Source organism: Camellia sinensis, chromosome 1 (genome assembly GCF_055761805.1).
Source record: "Camellia sinensis isolate YWXY chromosome 1, ASM5576180v1, whole genome shotgun sequence".
In the NCBI taxonomy this organism is placed as follows: domain Eukaryota; kingdom Viridiplantae; phylum Streptophyta; class Magnoliopsida; order Ericales; family Theaceae; genus Camellia; species Camellia sinensis.
In genome coordinates, this window is record NC_138961.1 from 177,214,953 (window position 1) to 177,220,952 (window position 6,000).

A 6,000-nucleotide genomic window follows, 5' to 3' on the forward strand; every position below is an offset into this window, starting at 1 on the left:
TTGGAGAACAGTTTCAAACTGATGGACCTTTATTATATAAACTATATGGAATATATATATATATATATATATTAAACTATTGAAATAGTTTAATAAATAAAGGAAGATGTACAAACTTTAGAAAATCACTTAGGAATCCAAAATTTGAATTTAGAATCAAATTAAATTCTCATAATTACAAACTTTAGGTAACCACTTAGGAACCCAAAATTTGAATTTAGAATTAAATTAAATTCTCACAATAATTTTTATTGAAAAAATTCATATGAATTTTATCTAAGTAAATTAATGTTTAGACCCGAAAACGACGTCAACTTCCCATTCACTCATAAATGGTTTTGACGTTCCGTCTTCACCGTGTGACTTGCCACGCGGCAAGGAACACGTCACCTCTTCGGACCCACCCCAAAAGACGCTAGGGGCCCACTCAATTTTGGGCTAAAAAATATGCCTATATTTAAACCATTTTGCCAACAATCCCCCATATGAATGGAATTTGATGGAGAGAAAATGTAATAACATGATCTAACTACAGAGAGTACAAAAATTGGAAATATTCTGCAAAGGATATGTAGCTTTTGGCTTTGAACCTTCCTATGTGAGACACTATCGGATTTACTAGCTAACTAGTGAACATGATGTCTTGAACTGTTCAGCCGTTTGTGTAAACCAAGACAATAGAACTCACACAGTATATTCCCAGACACAGTTTAATTCTCATTATTGTGTTCATTTTGGCCCTGAACAACTTGGTCTTTCATGAATACTCTAGAGAATTGTAGCCCTTCACAAATCTCATAGAACCGGCCCAGTTCACACTCACATAGGTGATTCTTATGAAAAGTATCCTGCCATACTCCACTAGGTTTATCTAGATATAAGAATCATTAAAATTTTACTTAACCTCAAATGCTACAGACATCACTATTTCATCAAAGAAATGGGTAGGAGTTAGACTCCCCAGTGATCCTTCCTATGTGAGACACTATCGGATTTACTAGCTAACTAGTGAACATGATGTCTTGAACTGTTCAGCCGTTTGTGTAAACCAAGACAATAGAACTCACACAGTATATTCCCAGACACAGTTTAATTCTCATTATTGTGTTCATTTTGGCCCTGAACAACTTGGTCTTTCATGAATACTCTAGAGAATTGTAGCCCTTCACAAATCTCATAGAACCGGCCCAGTTCACACTCACATAGGTGATTCTTATGAAGAGTATCCTGCCATACTCCACTAGGTTTATCTAGATATAAGAATCATTAAAATTTTACTTAACCTCAAATGCTACAGACATCACTATTTCATCAAAGAAATGGGTAGGAGTTAGACTCCCCAGTGATCCTTCTGAGTCATTCACAACTCGGTTGTCCCTTTGAACCTAGATCTTGGGATCTTCAGTCAACTAGGTTGGGTTGCCGTTGTGGTAACTCTTATTTAATAGGCTTAAGTCACATTCCCGTCGATGAATTCTCAACTAACTCTCTTGCTAACCCTTTGGTTAGTGGATCCGCTATGTTGTCTTTAGACTTAACATATTCTATGGAAATAATTCCATTAGAGAGTAGTTGTCTTATGGTGTTATGTCGACGACGAATGTGTCGTGCCTTACCGTTATACATATGACTTTGTGCTCTACCTATAGCTAATTGACTATCACAATGTATGCATATAGCAGGCACTGGTTTTGGCCATATCGGAATATCTTCAAGGAAGTGGCAAAGCCATTCTTCCTCTTCCCCTGCTTTGTCTAAAGCTATAAATTCTGATTCCATAGTAGACCTAGCAATGTAAGTTTATTTGGAAGATTTCCAGGATACAGCCGCCCCACTAAGAGTAAAGAGATACCCACTGCTGGACTTTCAGTCTCTTGTATCCGATATCCAATTTGCATCATAGTATCCTTCAAGTACTGCCGGATATCTAGTATAATTAAACCCAATATTACGAGTAAATCGGAGATATCTTAGAACCCTTATAATTGCTTTCCAGGGTTGTACTCCCGAATTACTCGTATATCTACTTAATTTACTGACTGCATAAGCTATATCTGAGCGAGTGCAGTTCATCAAGTACATTAAGCTTCCAATAATTTGGGCATACTCTAATTGAGAAATACTTTCCTGTACATTCTTAGAAAGATACAAATTAACATCTACAGGTGTTCTAGCAAGATGATCATCATCTTTGCTGAATTTGTCAAGTATTTTCTCAATGTAATGAGATTGTGACAAAGCATATCCTTCTGATGTTTTGGTAATTTTCATACCAAAAATTACATCAGCAATGCCCATGTCTTTCATGTCAAAATGTTTATTCAACATTTTCTTGGTAGTTGTAATCATATCATTATTACTACCTATGATGAGCATATCATCCACATAAAGACATACAATGACATAACCTTTGTCTGTGTTTTTAATATAAACACATTTGTCACACTCATTAATTTTAAATCCATTTGACATCATTGCCTTGTCAAATTTCTCATGCCATTGCTTTGGTGCTTGTTTTAAACCATATAATGATTTAACCAATTTACACACTTTCTTTTTTTTCCCTAGAACAGAAAACCCTTCTGGTTGTTCCATATAAATTTCTTCCTCTAACTCACCATTTAAGAAAGTGGTTTTAACATCCATTTGATGAATTTCAAGATTGTATAGAGATGCAATGGCAATTAGCATTCTAATGGATGCTATTTTAGTAACCGGTGAGTATGTGTCAAAGTAATCAAGACCTTCTTTTTGTCTAAAACCTTTGACCACAAGTCTTGCCTTGTATTTGTCAATTAATCCATCCGCTTTCAATTTTCTTTTGAAAATCCACTTGTACCCAAGAGGTTTACAACCTGGTGGCAAGCCCACTAATTTCCAAGTGTGATTTTGCAAGACGGATTCAACTTTACTGTTAACAGCTTCTTTCCATAAAGGAGCTTCAGGACTGGACATAGCCTCTTTAAAAGTTAAAGGCTCATTTTTCTAACAAATATGTTAGAAAATCTAGACCAAATGATTTTGAGGTTCTAGCACGTTTACTACGCCTAGGTTCTTCTTCCTCATTTTGGACTAACTCTTGTTCTTGATCATGTTCTTGATCTTGACTAGTAATGGCATCATGAGATCTTTTATTGTTACTAATCTCTTGTCCAATATTCTTTGGAAATACATGTTCAAAAAATAATGCATTCCGAGACTCAATAATAGTATTTACATGTATTTCGGTATGTTCTGATTTATGAATCAAAAACCGATATGCACTGCTATTCTTAGCATAACCAATGAAAATGCAATCAATGGTCTTAGGACCTATCTTAGTCTTTTTAGGACTAGGAATAGCCACTTTAGCCAAACACTCCCACATTTTTAAGTATTTGTAGGATGGTACTCTTCCATGCCACAATTCATAAGGTGTTTGATTCACTTTCTTTCGGGATACTTTATTAAGTACATAATTAGCAGAAAGTATTGCTTCCCCCCACAAGTTCTGAGGTAATCTAGAACTGATTAACATGGCATTCATCATTTCTTTTAAAGTCCTATTTTTCCTTTCAGCAATTCCATTTTGCTGAGGCGAGTAAGGAGCAGTGGTTTGATGAATTATTCCATGTTCTTTACAAAACTCACCAAAAGGTGATTCATATTCTCCACCTCTATCACTTCTTATTTTCTTGATTTTCTTACCAAGTTGATTTTCAACTTCATTCTTATATTGAATGAAAGTTTCCAAAGCTTCATCCTTAGTTTGAATTAAATAAAAATAACTATATCTAGTATAGTCATCTATAAAAGTGACAGAATACTTTTTTCCACCTCTTGTTTGAATTGATTTAAAATCACTGTACGGGGAGGAAATAATTCTCCTCGTATAATCCTGTTGACCAAGTCCACGCTCCTCCGTACGACGTCGCTTTATCACCTGAAAACACAAACGTGAGCTAGCCGGCGGGTGTGTGCCGGAAACCTCTCCGATGCCTAAGTCAGTAAGCTTGACAAATAGACAAAGTTTTATGCTCTCAGAAAGAATTGTGTTCAATTACCTCCTCCAAGGTGGTGCTTGTGAGCTTTTATAAGTTTCCCGTGACACAATACTAGTAGGACTTGTATTTCTCCATGCAGTGTCCTCCTAGGATTCATACTCCTAAGGATAATGCTTATCCTTTTACACCCTCCCCCACTGCTTAAACCAAGTGGGATGGTTTCCTCCATGGCCGAACTTCCATGTGACCGAAGTAAAACTGGCTATGCCGAGCCACGAAGTAGGCCGTACTAACAATAGTTCGGTTCTTCTTTATGCTACACCATATCTTGGTTCTCTCATACACGAACTGCGGTGTGTTTGGACCGAACCAATGACTCTCGACCGGTATAAGTCCCAAACCGGTATACCTCTAAGGTCGATATAACTTCAAGGCCGGTCTAACTTCAAGTTGCTCCCAGACCGAAGTACATTTACAAACTTCTAACCGAAGTAACTTAATCATTGTTGTGAGCCGAAGTAATTTCATCTCTTTGGGCCGGAGTAACTTTGTCTCCCCAAGGCCGGAGTAACCTTGCTCTCCTGGGCCGGAGTATCCTTTACGGCCTTTTTACTTAGTCCTTTGCGTTTTGGGCCTCAAAGCCCAACTTGCAGCTCGGCCCAATTTTTTCCAAAAATTACCCTCTCAATTGCCCCTTAATTCCATCTGCGCAACATGATTGGGATTATCAGTCTACTGGCCGAGCTAGAGTTTATTAGGCCTCTCCAGCCGAGCTAAAAACCCTTTAGCCTCTCCAGCCGAGCGAAAAAACCCTCGGGCTCTTCAACCGAGCTAATTTTACCTCGGGCTTCACTATGTCCGGTCAAAACGTCTCTTCAATCACAGCGACTGTAACGCTTCCCCTTCCAATGACACGTAGCAGATTCTGATAGGCTGAGGACGGCTGTCACGCCGTCTTTCGTACTTCGTGAATTTTGAACAGTCCCGCCTCTTTTTGCCGCCTCTTTTCAGTCCCTTTTCACAAAATAACTTTTCTACTCTTTCTCGAATCATTTCACCTTCCATTCTTCATTTCCTCTCTCCGTGTTCTTGCCGTTCGTGCTCTGCAACAGTTTTCCTCTCCAGTCCCTGCTTCACCAATCTAGTAAGCAAATCTTCTTTCCCTCCTACTCTGTTTTGCTTTCGCATCTGTCTATTTTGTTTTGTATGTTTTTTGCAAACATTGTCCATTTCTGGTTTGCTTCTGTATTTTCATGAAAAAACTATAGAACTTGTTCGTGTATGAACTATTATGAAGAAAACCAGTTTTAGATCCAAAATCACATAGCACCCGAACTAGAATCCTGTTTGCCCCAAATAGGTAAATCACTATAGTCAATAACCGAACTAGAACTTGAACGGCTCAAAGAGTCATTAACGTCTCACTTCACTCTAGCCGAAATAAGATCACCGAGTTTAGAACATATCAAACTAGGAACCTCGATTTTCAACCGAACTAAGCTTTTGGGCCAAGCCGGCTTTCTTGGTTCCTAAACCGATCTCTGAAAGCCGCCCCTAGAGGCTTAACCGAAGTAACTCTATTCATACTGCAACCGATTTAGGCCTTGGGGCTAAACCAGCTTTCTTAGTTTTTTAGACCGAACTCAGAAAGCTGCCCCTAGACGTCAAACCAGTCTAACGAGCAAACTGCTCAAACCGAGCTACCCAACCTTTTTGATGAACCGAGATAGAACTAGTCTTTTGAGGCCGAAGTAGGGCGTTTATACCTTGCTTTTTAAATTGTAGCACGGTCTGTTGATCAGTGCTTTAACCCCCCTCTGTTTTTTTACTCTGCAGACTTAGGTCACCCAGACACTCCTGTGTGCGCTCAACCGATCTACTGAGCACGATTTTTGCACCGATATAACTTATAAGTAAACTATACATCAGATGGGTAAGTATAGGTATCTAGCTGAGACCCCTGGCGGGATGGCCGAATTCAGGAAGGACTATAACATACCGGATGACGTCCATTTGA